We start from the raw sequence: 20,307 nt of genomic DNA on the forward strand, positions 1-20,307 counted from the left end.
ATGGGGCCACATGTCTCCCCCATCCCAACCAAGGTCAACAGGGAGGAATGCGGATGGAAAGACCTTCTAGAAGAGGCTGAAATCCCAAAGTGGATAATATGTGTAGGGCCCCCTTTTAAAAAATAGTCAGCAAGGGGAGGGGGGTTGTGCAGGAAGAGGTGGTCTCTATAAACACTTGGGGGAGACAAATGTTTTGGAGCAGTTTAGAGCAAACTTCTTTCTACAGGCCACTAAAATTTAGGAAGATCTGAATGCTGTTGGTGCCTTGGTGCATTTTGTGGTCCTACTACAGCACAGCTTTCATAGAATCATAGAATCGTAGAGTTGGAAGAGACCACAAGGGCCATCCAGTCCAACCCCCTGCTGAGCAGGAAACACCATCAAAGCATTCTTGGCAGATGGCTGTCAAGTCTCTGCTTAAAGACCTCCAAAGAAGGAGACTCCACCACACTCCTTGGCACAAATTCCACTGCTGAACAGCTCTTGCTGTCAGGAAGTTCTTCCTAATGTTCAGGTGGAATCTTCTTTCTTGTAGTTTGAATCCATTGCTCCGTGTCTGCTTCTCTGGAGCAGCAGAAAACAATCTTTCTTCCTCCTCTATATGGCATCCTTTAATATATTTGAACATGGCTACCATATCACCCCTTAACCTTCTCTTCTCCAGGCTAAACATACCCAGCTCCCTAAGCCGTTCCTCATAAGGCATTGTTTCCAAGCTTTTGACCATTTTGGTTGCCCTCCTCTGGACACGTTCCAGCTAGTCAGTATCCTTCTTGAACTGTGGTGCCCAGAACTGGACACAGTACTCCAGGTGAGGTCTGACCAGAGCAGAATACAGTGGTACTATTACTTCCCTTGATCTAGATGCTATACTCCTATTGATGCAGCCCAGAATTGCATTGGCTTTCCAAACTGTGTGTCGTGACACATTAGTGGGTTGGGTGCAGTGTGTAGGTGTGTCACGTGAATGCTTCCTGCGCTCCTCCCGGGGTTGGAAAGGTGTTAGTTTAACCTCCGCTTTGCTAGTAAAACTGAACTACTGTGTCCCAAAATGATGCATGTCTAAAAAGTGTGTTACCATCATGTGGTAGACTTGCAAAAGGGTCAAAGAGTATTGGGAAATGATCCATAATGAATTGGGAAAAAATGTTTAAAAGTACTCCCCCCCCCCCCCAAAAAAAGAATCCTTTCTGTTGGGGATAACTTAGTCTAAAATTCCCAGGTGTCAAAAAAGGTTATTTATGTATGCCACTACTGCGGCCCGTGTTTTGTTAGCCCCCAAATGGAAAAGGAGTGAGGTCCCAACCAAAGAAGAAGGGCAACCTAAAGTTGACAGAATATGCACAACTTGCGGACCTGATTTATAGAATAAGAGAACAAGAATAACATACGTTTAAAGAAGATTGGAAAACGTTTATTAACTATATGAGGGGAAACTGTGTACAGCATTAAGATAAATTCAACAGTGTAAATAAGTTTTGGTGGGTGCAATAATGGAATACTGAATGGGATAGTTTTTGTAAAACATGCAGGGATTTATGATATGATGTAAAATGAACCATGGAAAGAGGAAGAAGGGAAGTCATTGATATCTTAAGGATGTAAAATGAGTATATTAAATTGTAAAACAGAAAACTTAATAAAAATTATATACAAAAAGAGAGAGACTTGTACAGACTTTTTTTGTAAATAATTTTTATTCCATTTTCCATTTTAACAGAATAAACATAAAAATACATACAATATAACATTTAACTTACAAAAAAGAAGGCAAACAAACAGAACAAATCTTGTTTTAAAGATCCATTTTTCTGATCATTGTCTTATGGCCTTTCCGCCCCCCCCCTTTCTGATTTTCATTTTTTTAATCCTGAGACTTGTACAGACTTTGGCTGGGCACCCCCACCCACCCAAAGAATCTTGGGAACTATGCTTTGTTAGGGGTGCTGGGAATTGTAGCTCTGTGAGTGGTCCACTTTCCAAGAGTCTGTGGGGTGTGTGTGTTTATATGCTTTGAATGTATGATGTGTACACAGATGAAGTCTAACATGGCCTGTACCATCAGGTCATAGCTTCAGATGCCCAGAATGGTAAAAACACACACACACACACACACACACACACACACACACACACACACACACACAAAAACATTTGGGTACTCCACATAATCACCATCATTCAGGAGACACACAAATACAAATCAGACAACGATTCAGTAGAAGGACATTTACTGATGTGAAAACACACACACAAAGTGGAACCATTCAGGCTCAAAAATGTAACCCTATTTGCAGAAGCCACCAAGCTTGCATTGATTATCATTAATTTTTGGGGGGAAAATGTTATTCTGATCTGTTAAAATGATCAGGAAATAGATTAACTGTGCTTGTTCAGTATTTATTGTTGTTGTATTTGGCCCTAAAAAGCATCTTAAAAAGCAGAGACATCACCTTGCCGACAAAGGTCCGTATAGTTAAAGCTATGGTTTTCCCAGTAGTGATGTATGGAAGTGAGAGCTGGACCATCAAGAAGGCTGATCGCCGAGGAATTGATGCTTTTGAATTATGGTGCTGGAGGAGACTCTTGAGAGTCCCATGGACTGCAAGAAGATCAAACCTATCCATTCTGAAGGAAATCAGCCCTGAGTGCTCCCTGGAAGGACAGATCGTGAAGCTGAGGCTCCAATACTTTGGCCACCTCATGAGAAGAGAAGAATCCTTGGAAAAGACCCTGATGTTGGGAAAGATTGAGGGCACAAGGAGAAGGGGGCGACCGAGGACGAGATGGTTGGACAGTGTTCTCGAAGCTACGAACATGAGTTTGACCAAACTACGGGAGGCAGTGGAAGACAGGAGTGCCTGGCGTGCTCTGGTCCATGGGGTCATGAAGAGTCGGACACGACTAAATGACTAAACAACAACAACAACAACATTTGGCCCTAAAATCCAAAATATGAACAATTTGTCTAATGGATTGAAAGGTCTAATTCCAGTATCACTTCTGTAGCCTCAGTTGAAAGACAATTTGTAAAATTACTTTATAGATCTTTAGGGCTCTGGCGGGGATCATCCTTAGTGCCTCATTCTGCTGCCTGTCTTCTTCCTTTGCGGCAATGACACACCAGACTGCTCTCTCCCTGGCAAGCATGTTTAACCCACATGCCCACAATAAAAAGTCAAAAGAGACAGGATTTTGATATTTATTAAATAGGACTTGAGAATCCACAGCAAGCAAAACCAAAGTTGATCGAGATAAAGAAGAAAAAAACAGTTATAAAAGGGGGAACCAGGGAAATTTATAAAATATTAGTAGAAATGTAGGATCAAGAAGTTCAGTTAAAAGAGGCGTGGGAAACGGAGACAACAGGGCAGATAGATAGTCAAAGCTGGGGGAAAATATTGGAGAAATGTATGTTGAAAGAATAAAATGTTCTATAAGAATAAAAGAAAATTATTATAAATTAATTTGGAGATAGTATTTAACACCAGTCAAATTAAGTCAAATAAACAAGGAACATTTGGTGTTATGTTGGAGGGGATGCCAGGAAACTGGGAATTATGTTCACATGTGGAGGGAGTGTAAATAGGTACAACTTTTCTGGCAAAGGCTGTTTAAGGAGATAACCAAATCACTTGGTTAAAGCTGAACGAAAGTCCAGAGGTAGCATTATTGTCAATGTATGATGGGGTGGAAAGTTCACAGGCTATGAAGGACCTGCTCACAAATTTATTGACAGCTGCACGAATTATGATAGCTAGGAAGTGGAAGGGGCAAGCAGAATATCAAATGGAAGAATGGTATAAAGAGGTGTGGGATCTAGCTATTCATGATAAATTAACATGTGCCATTAAGGTAAAATGGGGAATATGCAGGAAAAATGATGTTCAGTTAGTGGCATTACAACACACAAAAAGAGTATTTATTTATTTATTTATTTATTTATTTATTTCCCACCCTCCCCGGCCAAGACCAGGCTCAGGGTGGCTAACACCAAATATAAATACAGTAAAAACATTTTTTTAAAAAAATAAAACAAAACAAAACCAAACAAACAGTTGATAAAAATATAAGTTAGAATACAGTTTAAAATGCAGTCCCGTTTTAGTGGTAGCCTATAGATCAAAGCCATAAGGGGAGAAAATGTCAAATATTCACCGGGGCCAACTACCCATGCTGGTCCTACATGGGCTAGCAATGACTGCTTACCCAACATAAAGGGGAGGCGCATTTTGCGCAGTCGCATGCAGCCCCCCCCCCGGTATCCCTGGGGCAGTTCTGGAAGTTTGGAGGCTGGCACTGGCTACCTGAGGCTGGAGGCTGGAGTCACCGCCCACTCAGTCAGCCGACCAATCCGGCCAAAGGTAGGCGTGTCAGAGGGATTGGCCAGGTAGGGTCAGGTAGGCTTACCTGCACACAAAGAAGAGGAGCCATTCGTGGGAAGCAGCTGACGGATTCAGAGCTTTCCCACCCTCCAGTCCCTAATTTTAAGCTTGCTTTACAGGTTATTTACTTCCACAGGCTTCTTGCTTTGCAGGTTTTACTTCCACAGGCGTACACGCACGCAGGCGCTGCTACGACCGGTCGCTGTTAAAGGGCTGGAAAGGAATTTCCCTGCATTGGCAGGTTTCGCCTTTCCCGTAGCAATTTGTCACAACTTTGGCGGATGCAGGCCTTTGGTGGAATCCTTTAGTCATTTACATAAAGGAGAGGGGCGTGGGGGCGGTGACCTATTGCGGCGGCGATAACAGGGTTCCCGTAAATGGGCCTAAAGGGGGGGGATTTGGCGATGCCAATTGGCTGTTATTGCCCTCCCCTTCCAGTGGCGGCGATCAAGGGGGGTGGGCTATCTGCTTGAACATATGTTCTCCAGAGTTAGCCCAACCCCCACTCATGCTGGACAACCCTGAAGATCACCCCACTCCCGGCCGGGGGTGGGAGGGATATACGCCCAATGCCTGTGCCAAGGTCTTCCTACATCTGAATTTTAATAAAGTTGTGGCCAATTTTAATCCCATAAAACGTGGTCCTGTGTCATTATTCCGCTCCTGGGAACTGGGGGGGACTCCGCCTGGCTGCGCAAAAAGAGCCACGGGTAAATTTATATACAAAATCCCATATGAGGGGTTCCATTAAAAAAAGGGGGGGTAGACTGTGCCCAGCCCAAAGGCCAGACGGAACAGCTCCATCTTGCAGGCCCTGCAGAAAGATGTCAAATCCCGCAGGGCCCTGATCTTCCACCAGACCGGGGCCAGAGCTGAAAAGGCCCTGGCCCTGCTTGAGGCCAATCTAACTTCCTTGGGCCTTGGGACTTCCAAAGTGTTGTTATTTATGGACCTTAAGGTCCTTCACGGGCCATATCAGGAGAGACGGTCCCGTAGGTATGAGGGTCCTAGGGTGCATAGGGCTTTAAAGGTCAAAACCAGCACCTTAAACCTGATCCTGTACTCCACCAGGAGCCAGTGCAGCTGGTAAAGCACAGGATGAATGTGGTCCCGCGGCAAGGACCCCGTTAGGAGTTTCACCACTGCATTCTGCACCCGCTGGAGTTTCTGAGGCAGCTTCAAGGGCAGCCGCACGTACAGCGAATTACAGTAATCAAGCCTGGAGGTGACCATCATATGGATCACTGTGGCCAGATTGGGGCGAGAAAGGTAAGGGACCAACTGCTCAATATGGCAGAGATGGAAAAATGCCGTCTTTGTGTAGCTGCAACCTGCGCCTCCATAGAGAGTGTGCTGTTTCTCTTGTTGTGTCTCAAGCTGCATTACTTTAATAGATTGTAGTGATAACACTGCAGGATAAGAACAGAATGTAGACTCTTACTTGTATATGCAGGTGAGGTTTGGAATTTTATTACCAGGTTGCCCTGATGCTAGGTGAATTCTTGAAGAGGACAGAAATAATGGGATTTTAATTCAGTTAGTCCAGCCCAGTGATTTATTCCTGCTGCTACCACTATCACAATGGTAACATTTATGGAATTGTAACTGGTTGCTAGGTGCTGTTTCATATTTGGAAGAAAAAAGGGGGGAGCAGTATTAAATTCAGTTTCAATTCCATTATAATGTTCATTCATTTATTTAATTTTTTTTAAAAATGATCTGGTTTTCTGATACTACAATTTACTACAATTTATCATCAATTTGGAATTCATCAAAATTTGTTGCTCTGGATTGCACATTATATGTTTCAAAAACAATAACTGCTGTCATAATGGCTATTTTATTGCACATCAGGATTGGGTGAGCAAAGCACTTGTCTCGTGTATTTTTGATGCTAACCATATCTACATAAGAAGTTACTTTCACTTGAATGCAATTGCTTGGAAATCAAATGATTCTCTCATTCCAAATCCGTAAACAAACAATCAAGGGTGCTATTAGTTCACAGCAGTGCTATTTTTCTAGAAATAGAAAAATGGAACTCACCATGAAAGCCTTCGTTAGTTCTCTTAGAAAGGCAATGGTGCTGGAACGGAGTTCGGGTGAGAAGAAAAGCGGGCTGAAGTCAATGGAAAATCTTCAAGTGATTTGAATGATTCAGCCTTGGTGATTTGACTCAGTGCTCCTCAACCTTGGGCCTCCAGATGTTTTGAGACTACAATTCCCATCATCCCTGACCACTGGTCCTGCTAGCTAGGGATCATGGGAGTTGTAGGCCAAAAACATCTGGAGGCCCAAGGTTGAGGACCACTGCTTTGACTGATTTGATTCAGAAGCTTTGGCCTGATCATATTTGAGCTTAATTGTTAGTAAGTATGTCGACTTATATACATCTTCCTCTTAGTGAATTATCACTCAGTTATTTATAAAGCTGACCACTGCTGTTATATCAATATGATCCCTGCAGATGTTTTGAAATAGCAGAGCACACCAAGTCCAATATATCTGAAAATAAAGGAAAATATTTATTCTATAGTGCCATATTTTCCTGTGATTTCTACAGTGGTGGTTCTTGAACTGTGTTGTACTGAGGACCGCAGCTATTTTTATAGCTATTTTTGTACATACCAGTTTTGTTGTAAGCTGTTTCTCTCTATAATGTTGCCACTAAAATTTTAAAAATGCAGTTTCCCCATGCTATCATTATTTGAATTGCAAATATTTATAGGTTTGCACCTTGTGTACTTTCCAGGGAGTTAAAATGAAGTATATGTACATTTGTAAGGAGCTGCAAGTCTTGCAAGGCAAATGGGTAGTGTTGACTAAGATTTTGCCCCAGAAAAATCATCTCACTATGGAGCGGGTGAGGGTGTGCCCGGGGCCACGCCAGACACCCTGCGTAGTGGCTGGTTAGGGCTGGGCGAGGAAGCTGGGAAAACACTGTTGAAATTCATTTTCTCTAAAAGCAGCTCCAGCTGCTGTAGAAACAAGTACTATAGTATTATATCCCAACAGAGAAGATGAGTATCTCATAGAGAAGACAAACTCAGTCTCGTGGTGGTGATGTCAAAACATATTAACTACATTTACCTTCATGAAGGCAAAGAATGGTGCTGAGAATGGGGAATTGCTGGGTTAATGAATGGCAAAAAGATCTATATTCATCTTCGCCTCTGCCCCGTGGAATCAGCAACACGGAAACAGTGGCTCACATCCTTCTGTCATGTCCCCTCTATAAAGACTTGTGGCTTGATCTCATTACACTTGATCTCTATAACTATCCCAGGCTGCCCAATTGAGGCCACATTGTTCTTTCTTCTATCAGATCAAAATAACCTGAGAACAACACAAGTTGCCAGATTCATCGAGGGTGCAATGAGACTAAGGGCTATCTTTTAAACGATAATCATAGTCTTATGACTGATCCTTTTATCCATGTTGTTTTTAATTGTATATTGCGTGTATTCTGTTGCTATGGCTGTCAGCTATGCAAGTAAAGCTTATTGATTGATTTCAAATGGCAAAAAGATCTATATGCATCTTCTTTTTCAATGCAAACACTGAGAGAGCTTGTCTAGACCTCACACAAATCCCTCCCAGATGCAATGCAATATGGTAACCAGGTACTTCTTTCGTAAGGGCTAAATAGGAGTCAGAGTAGTGTCAGCTACTGGTTATGCACCAATTCAGGTTAGATTGCTGTGTTGGCACTTTGAAGTGGGTTTTGGGTTGCAGTTTGGTCTCTAAAAGTTTCGCCATCACTGACTTAGGACTTCCTGATTGAAATATAAGAGTACGTTTAAAATGAATAAAAGTTTAGAGGATCCAGGGGGGGGGCATCAAGTTAAAGCACCGAAGTCCTCTGAAAGGTAATTGTTTTCTGAGAGTTCTTAAACAAACTTAGCAATGGGTCTTGCCCAATGGCCTATAATTATTTGTGCATGTTTTCATCTTGCCCTCTGATAACTTTTGACATAGCATTCCCCCCAAAGCAAGAAAAAGAACAATCCCCCACAGCAAGAATTCTCCCAGCAGGAAAAACAATCAAGTTCAGAAATTATTCCCTTGATCAGATGCAGTCAACATTAAAAAAAGAGTGGTCATTTTTAACCTGACCTATTCAGCCCTCATTAACTGTATTTTCCCTCTTGCTGTTTTGTGCTATGAAGTGTATCAGACTATAATCCTACAGTGTAACATTTTTATTTTTATATCTGCTTCTCAACAACATCCACATGGCTAAAATCTAGATACATTTTTAATAATTTAAATAATTCATTATTATTCTTTAATCCAGGAAAACAAATCACTTCCTTTCAAATATTGTGTTATACTATCCCCCGAAAAAGAAAATAAATTTATTTGATTCCCCCCCCCCGTGCCTGTTTCCACAATTTTGTTCTGTATTGGTATGCCTTCCCCTTGATCCCATTCCTTTGTTGTTCTTCTATGTCTTTGTTCTGTCTGATGTCTGCTCCATTCTTTGGGTAGGCAACGCAATACAACGTTGAGATTTCTCCAAGGAGTCACTTTCTATTTGCTGCCCACATGCAGAATAGACCAAACATTTCATGTGAAGTATAATAAGCACTGGTTTACCTCTGTATTCTGGGTCATGATATCTGACCCACTTTGATCTATATGTGGGAAGACTTTCTCCCTGAGAATGAAAAGATAAGATCAGATTTGATTTGGTGAATTGTCATGCACGAGAACACATTCCAGACCAACCGTCTCCCAGAACCCGGTGAGCCTTAAAAGTAGGAGAGCAAAGATGTCAAAGACAGAGGGCGCTTAGTGGCACCTGTAGAGGAAGTGATGATGATGAGGAATGAGGAAGTTTGAAATTTAAAAAGGACTGTAAGGAACTTTTCCTTGTCTTTATACTCTCCTGGGCAACCAGCCGGGAGCCGCTGATGGCATCCTGACACCAGGCCTGCATGAGGAAATGAAGCAACAGGCAGCCTTTCATGTGAACAACTCCAAATCATTACCTAGTTTGGAGTGGGGCATCACTTATCTCTATTTTTGGACTGCTCTTTTGTACAATCATGGTAGATCACAGAAGGTGTTATGTGCAAATGTAGACAAATACCCATGGATCTCAGCTTTCCTGGCTTGGAGCAACACACACAAACACAAAAAAACCCACACACGTCTGCTGTTTTGTGCTAATCTGATAGATTGAGAAATTTGTATTAAAATAAAATAAAATAAAGGTGTGAGCTTACAGGTAAACAGATAGGCGATTCCCTGCAAGATCTTTCAAGAACTCATCAAAGTCTTGCAAGATATCTAGGAGAGCAAAGTCTAGGAGAGCAAAATATCTCTTGAGATTTGGGAGAGATCTTGCAAGCCCTTTCATTGCTCAAGGCCATTTGCCGGTGTTTGACACCATTTTGAAGCAAATCGGACAATGTCGTGTTTTTGGTGAAATGGTGACTCCACAGATTAAAGTGCCGGAGTCTCATTTTGTTGGGAGCCATGAAACATGGGGTTTTCACCGGCAAATATTTCAGGGGGCCTTTTCCCAGTGTTTGACACTGCTTGGGAGTGAATCCGATCATGTCGGCTTTTCGGTGAAACCGTAACCCCGCAAATTAGGACATGAGGGCTCATTTTGTTAGGAGCCATGACACAAGGGGTTTTCACCACCAAATGTTGCAGGGGGCTTGTCCCACTGTTTGGATGACGTCAGATTTTTGCTGAAATCTTGACCTTGCGAGTTAGGCCATTGATGGCTCATTTTGTGGGGTGCGACGAAACATGTTCTCACTGACAAACGTTGCAGGGGACCTTGTCCCAGTGTTTGCCTCCACTTTGGAATGACTTGGTTGATGTCGAGATTTTCGTGAAATCTTGACCCTGTGGATTAGGTCGCCAAGGGCTCATTTTGTGGGACACTGTGAAATGTAGTTTTTTCACCCCCAAAGGTTGCAGGGGGGGCATTTCTTGTCATAAGGCGCCGCTTTGGAGTGAATTGGACGAATTGAGCAATTCTTGTTCTCTCTCTCGTTCTAAATACCCAAAAGCTGCATTTTTAAAAAGTAAATTCTTTGCTACCATTTACTTAATTTGCAAATTTAAGAGGGAACTGTAACAATTTGGCATATATCTACCTAACTACAGTTTCACAAATATTGCATTATGGGTTACAAATTCATAAATGGCAAAAATAAAATAAAAAAGTCACACTTGTGAATGACTTCAGAATCTTTGAGGCAGGCTGCACATTTAAATAGAACTTCAAATTGGAAATGCACTTTTTTGGGGTCAGCAGAAGGCACACGAAATTCCCATTCAGCAATCCATCAGGCCTACAGAAGTTCCTAACTTTTAATTAATCAAAACGATTGCTGCAACAGGAGGCAACTAATGAGAACAAGCTTGGAAGGTGGTTGGCATGGCCCGATCAATGTTTCAGACCAGAGCATTGTCAGGCAAAGGGCAGTTACATGATGTATCCTCTCGAAATAGCGAGTACATATGAAAATTCATCTGGACACAAAAAAGAATAATCCCACATTGTGGTTTGATGTTGATATTTCTTATTAACAGAATCTTATTAACCAGAATTCTTATTAACCAGAATCAACACAACTGCATATGAAATATGTGATTTGTCCCAGGGAGGAGCCATCCACAGTCCCTGTACTATAACAAAGTTAGTGCCTTAAGTTGCTCAACCATTTCAGGAGCAGATCAGGTTTATAATCATTCCATATCAAATACGTATTTAACAATATGAATTAATGTGCTTTCTCATCACCGCCACCACTGCTTCTGGCATAGAGATGTTGGGCCAAAAAGTGAACTTCCTGAGAAGAAAGAGAAACTTTTTCTAGCTCTTGACCCTACTAGTAAAGCATGCAGATCTTAGAATTAATAGGAGTATTAGCCCTTATCATTTGGAGGAGACATTCTTGATTCTGTGCAATCAGTGGAATTATTATTTATTTCTATTATTTCTAATAATCAAATAGAATCGAGACACTTCATGTCCCATTTCATCTTTCTGATTGCATCCTTCAGTTTTCAGCAGTTAGGGTGGGTGTGGGTGTTTAAATGGTCTCCAAATCCTTCTCCAAAGCTCTCACACTTCTTTAACAAGGAACGGAAATAAAATGAGAATAACGGATGCACACACACACACACACACACACACACACATGCTGCCAACCTGATTTGAGGTAAGTTCAATTTGGGATCGATGACTCCCCCATGCATTCACACCTGCTGGGTGCACCCAAAACACACCGGCAATATCCACCCCCTCCCCCCGTGGCTGTGTGTTCAGGATCAGTGTCTTCCATGTGAATGAGGAGACCCTGAACAATGAGGGCTCCTGTTTTTGTAGGAGACCTTTATGACTATGCCAATTGCACACTTACCAAGGATATCATTTTCCTTTGGGGACTTCCTCAAAGTCCCCCCCTCTGCGTTTCATTACCAATTTTTCCAGCAAATTCTATATCTTAAATTAACTCATTCAATTACACTAAATTTTCCACTTGTTTTATCATAATTCAAAATCTGCATTTTCTATACACTTGCATGTCTATTTCTCAATTTCTATTCTACAATAATTTTTTTAATATACATTTTAAATATAAATGTACTTAACTTGAAGCGTACTTAAGCTGAAGTGAACTTTCCCATTGAAAGTAATGGAAAGTGAATTAATCCGTTCCAGACAGGTCCGCGGAGTACTTAAACTGAAAATACTCAACTGAGGTATGTACTCAAACTGAGGCGTACTTAAACCGAGGTATGACTGTACTGCTCTGGCAGGCTTTTGGATGAAGGGAACTGGGACCATAGTAATTTGTCAATGCAACAACGATGGTGACAGTTGTGATGCTTTTATTAGGAGTTGTAATGAAGCAATAGGTTTTTGTGTTGTATGGTTATTATGTTGCTTTTGTCTTGTGGACCACTCTGAAGCCTTTTCCTGAAGGGTAAAGGGCCAACAAGCAAACAAATTATGGTCTTTTGCCAAATCCATCTTTCTAACTTAGTTCTCCAAAGGTCATCCTTTCCTGTGACTGTTTCTCTGTCTCTTTGCCAGGATTTGGGCAGAATGTGCTCCCAAGAGAGGGAAGGGCGACTCCCTGGGATTTCCTGGTTTAACCTCTGCTGCAACTAACAGGTGTGAGGAAATCTATAAGACATCACCATTACGCAGCAAGAGGCAATAATGATTGAGCCATTCAACAGCTCCAATGTGATGTCTGTCAATTGTTCTGGAAACTGATTGCAGAGAGAGAGATATGTATCTTTTTGAGTGTAAGAATTGTGTGACCCAGTTTTAATCCAAAAATGGCAGAGGGAATGTGCAGGTATCAAAAGTTTGAGAAACTACCATGGGATAATTAGCAAGCAGGCACAATATAAACAAATAATTGCATAAATAGAACAGCAAACATAAGCACAGGTGACCTTAATAATAAAAATGTTGCACGTTAGGAGACAATCTAATTTCCATTCAGAACCTCTGCTGCTTGCCTTCTGCAGATTTTCCCCTCTGCTGATTTTATAGAGCAGGATTTTTCCACATGCAGGTATTTCCAATACGATTTCTATTTCATTAATTCATTAAACTGACGGAGACATCCCACATTAAAGTATTTCAATCAATATGTTCCAGTCTGCTGGAAACCACTTTGGTCATTCCATTTGATATGCTCAGAATGAAAACAAGGGTGCTACTGATTAGAGTCAATGTCTGCCAGCTCATTTTAGGAGCGTCTTTGATACAGTGTGAATCTGTATTTATTACACAGCAAGCTGTTACAAAGCAATGTCATTATGTAAAAAACAAAACAAAAACCCATGCTGAAATAATTTATGTGCACCTCTTATACCGTTTTTTTGGCAAAAGTGCTGCCTTTGGCAATGCACCCAGAAATTACATTCTCAAGACACTTTACAAGAATATGTTAAACTGTCTAAATATCTTTGAATTCATGCATGTAATTCAATTGCACCCATTTCCTCTTACTTTTGGCATTCATAAAAGCTGTTAACTGGCATATTCAAGATGGCTTCTTCAGCTTCTCTCATATTCTGCCTCTAGTCATCTTTCCCGAGCAATGTTTCCCATTCCAAACTTGCTAAGCTGCTTCTTGCATCATGCAGAATGGGAAATGCAAACAGAGACATATCCCAGAATGTAGATATTAATACTTGACCAGTATAAACCCTCCACAATCTCACATTTTGCAAAGATGCCAAGACTACTCGCTGTAATCAAGGTTAGCCCCCTTAAGCACCCCTTCTTTCCAAACTGTTAATTTCCCCCCAACTGCCAGCTATGAGCAGGGCAGTGAATTGGCAGTCAGCATTTTGGATAAGCTTCATTTCTTTAAGGTGCTGCTGGAAGGAATTTCTTTATTTTGTTTCGACTACGTCAGACCAACACGGCTACCTACCTGTAACATCTTTTCAGAGTTAACTTTGCATGTGAATATTCCCCACATATGCAGCACACACACACACAAAAACCACAGCAGAATAGCTGCCGATGCCAGAGGACCAAGAATCTTCGGGGCCCCAATCTTTTCTTAGGGCCCTGGGGGGCCCCTCATTGTTGAGGCCAAATGTGGAGCCTGGTGTGAGAAAATGTGAAGTACTCAATGTACTTCGGCAGGGCCATCTCAAGAAGGTCGGGCGCCCTGGCGCTGAGGCGCTGAGATCGCTCCGGCGCCCCCATCCTCACAGCGCGCAGCACGGCTTCCGCGTGGCTTTGCCGCGCACCGCCCCCCCGCTGGCCCAGCACCCTGGCGCCCCGCGCCACTAGGATTACACCTAGAGCCGGGCCTGTACTTCGGAATATGGCAGCAGCTATAGAAAACTGGATAGCATAGATTTGAGGCTGGGAGAAGGTAAGATTTAAAATCTAAGTTTGACTATGGGTCAGACTGCATGCTTAGTATGAAATCATAGCTGCCAAGTTTTCCCTTTTCTCGCGAGAGGAAGCCTATTCAGCATAATGGAATTTCCCTTTAAAAAAGGGATAACTTGGCAGCTATGTATGAAATGTGCAGCAGTTTCTCCTAGTTATTTATTTTATTACAAGTCATTGAGATCTCAGCCTATGGGATGGGAAACAAGTAAAGGGCGGCTTATGTGCCGAGGGATGTGGTATGCTTCTTTCATATAGTAATATAGAAAGGGAGTATACTAATCAAAAGTGAAGTGAAGTGAACCAAACCTTTTTCAGCCTGAACACTGCATTCTCTTCTGGGCAACCAGAAGTGGCAGGAGCAGAAAGAGGGCAAATTACTAGAAGAAAAGATGTCCCTTTGCCACACTCTGCACCATAGGCTAGTTTCTACCCACCCCTCTCAAGTCTCCACCCAGGCAAGGAAGAGGCATTATCAGAATTCAGTAAACGTAAAGGACCCCTGAACATTTAAGTCCAGTCAAAGGCGACTATGGGGTCGTGGCTGTCATCTCGCTTTCAGGCCAAGGGAGCAGGTGTTTGTCCACAGACATATGGCCAGCAGGACTAAACTGCTTCTGGCACAACGGGACACCACGATGGAAACCAGAGCACACAGAAATGCTGTTTACTTTCCCGCCAGAGTGGTACCTATGTATCTACTTGCACTGGTGTGCTTTTGAACTGCTAGGTTGGCAGGAGCTGGGACAGAGCAACGGAAGCTCACCTTGCCATGGGAATTCGAACATCCAACCTTCTGATCAGCAAGCCCAAGAGGCTCAGTGGTTTAGACCACAGCGCCACTCGTGTCCCAGAATTCACGTATACAATCCCAGTCAGGCGAAACTCTGAAGTAAGATGGAAAGCAGAGCTGTGGCCTGCAGAAGGCAGATGTTTCTGGTGAGAGTTCCAAGGGCCAGATATAAACACTTGGAGGGCCAATTATGACCCTCAGGCTTGAGGTTCCCTGCCCATGATGCAGGTGATGCAAACCTCAGCAACAAAGTCAATCTGTGCATGATACCTTAGGACCCTGTGGTAAAGAAAATGTTGCAGAAGTGAATCATGTGGCTATGGCAATGTCCCATTGCCCTCTCAGGGTCTGCACGAACCTCATGGTATACATAATAAGACAGGAGTCATGTAGGTGCCCACAAATCCATATATAAATTTTAGGGCTGTCTTAAGCATATCTGGCGCCGTGGAGCAAAGATCCCTCTGCCCCCCCCCCCGTTTCCCAGCGTGGCTGTCTGGTGGGCGGAATGCGGCTGCCGCAGGCACCGCAGCGCGGCACCCCTTGGCAGCCCGGCACCCTGGTGCATTGCGCATTGCACCACCCAGCCTTGCCTTAGGGCCAGCCCTGATAAAATTATCCAACCACCTATCTGCAAGAAAATTAATTCACCCTAGCATATTGCATCCCTCCATATTAATCTGTGTCCATTTACTGTACTCTGCCTAAAGTTAATTGTTCCCTAGTTTCCTACCTAAACAGCAGGGTTTTTTTTAAAAAAAAAACCGAAATATGCACTTTTAATCTATCACATGTTAGAAGTCTGCACTTTATGTTAATGTCTTGGTCCTTGTGGAGCCATTCCCCTTCCGTATACTGAAGGGAGTTGAATGGCAATCACTTGCACTCAATGATAAATAAAGCACTTGAAAAGCTGGGCTGTATATAAAATGGGCTTAAAAGCATTCCTTATATTACTAGCTCCCATTATGTCATTATAATATTCCACGATGGCAAGGGTATAGACTTCATGGCGGAAAAGCTTGTGTTTGTTTTCTTCCCTGCATCTCACCACCAGAAAACCTTATCTAGAACTAGTAAAAGAAAATGGCTGTGTTGGATGTGATTTCTACATACCGGTAGGTAGTTGTTGCTTTGCAATTTACATGCAAAGAGTCATGTTGTAGCCCAGTAGCTGCTTGTCATTAGCAACCGTCCCCATCCTTGGACTTTTTGTCCCTTAAGAGATTTTTTAAAAAAATCTGACTCAATACGTGGGCATTAAGTGCTTTTACACACAAATATGTGCACCACCTGTTAGCTCTACATGTGATTGCTTTACAGATGACGAGGAGCAGCTAAATGTATGAATCACTTATCCATAATGGATCTCCCTGGAGTGGGGGGTCCTATTCAATGAGAAGGGCTGAAACCATCTGCCCTGCCAATGTAGCTGCATCATGCATGAATACAACACTGAACCAGAATGGCATGTGTCATGCTGATAATTCATCCTTATAGGTAGTTGGTTAAAAGTTGGCTCTCCATAGGATTTGGTAAGGGGGGGGGGGAGAGCAAGAGAGAGATTTCACATTCTAAATGTATCATTTTACTTTAACGCACCCAATAAGCCAGAGATATAAAGGAAACAACCCCCTTCTGTCAATATATTTGTAAAATCAGGAGTAAATTTAACAGAACTGGCTGAATAATTGCAAATCCTCTTCTTTTGAATAGTTCTTGGTTTCAGTCTAATGCTCCATGTATTGTCTTGCAAAACAAACAATTAAGAAAATTGGGAGAAAGTTTAAGCATCTTTAGAAAAAAAAACTAGAATTAATTCCCCACTAATCAAACAACTGATTAGCAGCAATATGTGCCTCTCTTTTATCTTTCAAATGCAAATTCTTCTTCTTTTTACAAAACAAAAACTAAATGAGTTTCAAAGACTGTTTCTAGCTACACAACTGACTGATCCTTTTAATGGAAACCAAATATTTCAAGTATACTAACACTTTAAAAACATCTGCATCAGACAGCAAAGCCAGAAGGAGTGAGGGGGTGGGTGGGTGAGGGAAGTAATTTCCATTTCAACTAAAATAAGGGGTTGGAAAGTCTGATGATAATGCACATAGGTCAGTAATGAATCAAGTACCATCATTTCTTATTTATAATCTCTATCAATTGACTATATTGTTATCTGAAATAGAATGAGATAAATGGCTTAAAATAATTTATTTTTTTAGGAGATCCGCACCATTCTGTCTGTAGATAGGGATATAGACCATTCTAAACATAGCAGTGGTGGAGGAATCCACTGGGATTTTTTAAATAGGGGGGGGGGGCGGGAAATAACGAATTGCTGCAATTTTCTCATTTATCCCATTAAATATATATTCTTGTATGGATTTTTAACTAGCGTACATATTTTTGCCAGCAATTTCTCTCAGCATAATGCCTTTTTTGTATGTAATTTTCACTAATACATTCACCTTCCCTGAATATATGCATTTTTGTAAACATTGGTTGGAGAACTGCATCACAAAATTTAGAGAAGTGAAAATTTGGAAAAAAAAATGTCTGTGTTTCAGTTTGTGCATTGCTTTGGAAGAGTCTGAATTAAATATATTTGCCTTCAAATAAAAATCAAACTGATTTTCTCCCGCATCCCTGTGCACAACCTCCACTACCACCACCACCACCATCTGAGTTTAAACTCCCTTTTATTCTGGCATTCCCATCTTGATTCTCTAGTCTTAGTCTCCTTCTCCACTCCCTTCATTTTGTGTCATACCCCTTTATTATATAGTAAGGTTCAAGTCTTTCTTTCTTTCTTTTAGCAACAGAGAATTTCCTCATGGCTTATTGATAATAAATACAGAAATAATAATAATAATAATAATAATAATAATAATAATAATAATAATAATAATAATAATATATTATTTATACCCCGCCCATCTGGCTGGGTTTCCCCAGCCACTCTGGGCGGCTTCCAACAGAAAAATAAAACACAGTAATCTATTAAACATTAAAAGCCTCCCTGAACAGGGCTGCCTTCAGATGTCTTCTAAAAGTCTGGTAGTTTTTCTCTTTGACATCTGTTGGGAGGGTGTTCCACAGGGCAGGCGCCACCACTGAGAAGGCCCTCTGCCTAGTTCCCTGCAACTTGGCTTCTCGCAACGAGGGAACCGCCAGAAGGCCCTCGGTGCTGGACCTCAGTGTCCGGGCAGAATGATGGAGGTGGAGATGCTCCTTCAGGTATACTGGGCCGAGGCCATTTAGGGCTTTAAAATCAGAGGCGATCAGGCCTGTGGCGTTTTTAAAAACGGGCCATTTACTGAGCTGATTTCACCTGTTACCTGTTTGAGCTCAAAGTCAACGGAACCTACAAAGGGATTCGTTAACAGAATCAGAAGACTATATGACTCACTTCAAATATGCTAGGCATAGCTGTCAACCCCCGGATTTGAAGATAAGGAATCCTATGGGGTCGTCAACTCCCGGATATGAAAGTAAGAGTGCTGAATAAGGGAATTTCCCACAAAAAAAGGGGAAAGTTGACAGCACTGATTCTAGGCAGGGCAAAACAACAAACCAGGATAGGTCAGTGCAATGTCCCCATAGCACAGACAGGATATTAAGCACTAGGGATGCGGGTGGCGCTGTTGTCTAAACCACTAAGCCTCTTGGACTTGTCAATCGGAAGGTTGGCAATTCAAATCCCCACAACAGAGTGAGCTCCCGTTGCTCTGTCCCAGCTCCTGCCAACCTAGCAGTTCGAAAGCACGCCAGTGCAAGTAGATAAATAGGTACCGCTGTGGCGGGAAGGTAAACAGTGTTTCTGTGCGCTCTGGCTTCCATCACAGTGTTTGGTTGTGCCAGAAGTGGTTTAGTCATCCTGGCCACATGACCCAGAAAGCTGTCTGTGGACAAACACCGGCTCCCTTGGCCTGAAAGCGAGATGAGTACCACAACCCCATAGTTGCCTTTGACTGGACTTAACTGTCCAGGGGTCCTTTATCCTTTTTTACTTATGCACTCTCAGAGGACAAGTTGAGTAGAAAATGACCACAGAACACAATCAGCACAGAACGCAACCACCAGCCCACCCCCCTCTACCCAGAATGCAGGACAACTACATCAGATTCCCCCAATCATGGCATGACATGCTAACAGGACCCTGCCCAAATTAATCAGGCAAACACATGGAGTTATTGCTCTATGTTACTCTGTTGATTAGGAAGGTGAACCAAGAAGAGAAGTGGTTCAGATCTCAGTTTTGCCCATATTGGTCCAAAACTGTTTGTGGCCAGAGTCCACAGGGGCGTAGCGGTAAATTGCCATGCCCCCAGGGGGCATGACGCCACTAGGTAACAACGCATGTAGAGGGGGATTGCGCCCTCCCGCGACTTCTAAACAGAGCCTAAACGGTCCAGGCTCAGGTGCCGATTGTGGGGTGGAGGCGCGGCCCCAAGTGCCACCCCCCCTCCAGCAGGCACCTGTGTGGCGATTTCGGCAGGTGCGCCTGCAGCTTTTTTTTTCAGGCTGCCGTGAAGAGGCAAGGGGCGGGGGTGCGGCCCCAAGTGACATCCCCTCCAGGGCGGTACCCGGGGCGGACTGCCCCCCAAACCCCCGCTTGCTCTGCCCTTGCACGCACCTGAATATGGGCAAGGGCTACCCACTTAACATCAACTGAGGGGGGGGGGACAGCCTTGCTCTGAATGTTTTAACTGTTTTTAATTTATGTGTGTAGTTAGCTTTTCTTTCATTCCATTTTGTGTTGTCGTTGTTGCCGCTATTGTTGTGTGGGTGGAAGGAAAATATGTTTCTGGGGAACGGAGAGCTGGGGAGAGCAGGGGGACCCCAATCACAGTGGTTGTGGTCAGGGGGAGGTATGCTGAGGGAAAACTGGGTAATAGGTGTTTAGCATAGGCAGTTAGTGACTGTTAGTAACAAGTGAGGGGGGGGGGGTTGTGTTTGTGACATCAGGTCTGTGGCTGCTGTTGAATGCCAGGTCAGCTCTGAATAAGATCTGCCACATCCATGATCTGATTGTGGAGATGGAGTCAGATCTGGTCTTGAGCTCTTTGGAGGAGAAGCAGAATAGAAATGTCAAAAATAAAATCTGAACAATAAATAGATGACAAATATTGATAGATTTCTGTTATTGTTCTATTTTGGTCACTATTTATGAAGTGGTGTATAAATCTCACAAATAAATACTTCGACCGAAAGTCCAGAGG

The sequence above is a fragment of the Zootoca vivipara genome, chromosome Z1 (genome assembly GCF_965207765.1).
Source record: "Zootoca vivipara chromosome Z1, rZooViv2.hap1.1, whole genome shotgun sequence".
NCBI classification, from domain to species: domain Eukaryota; kingdom Metazoa; phylum Chordata; class Lepidosauria; order Squamata; family Lacertidae; genus Zootoca; species Zootoca vivipara.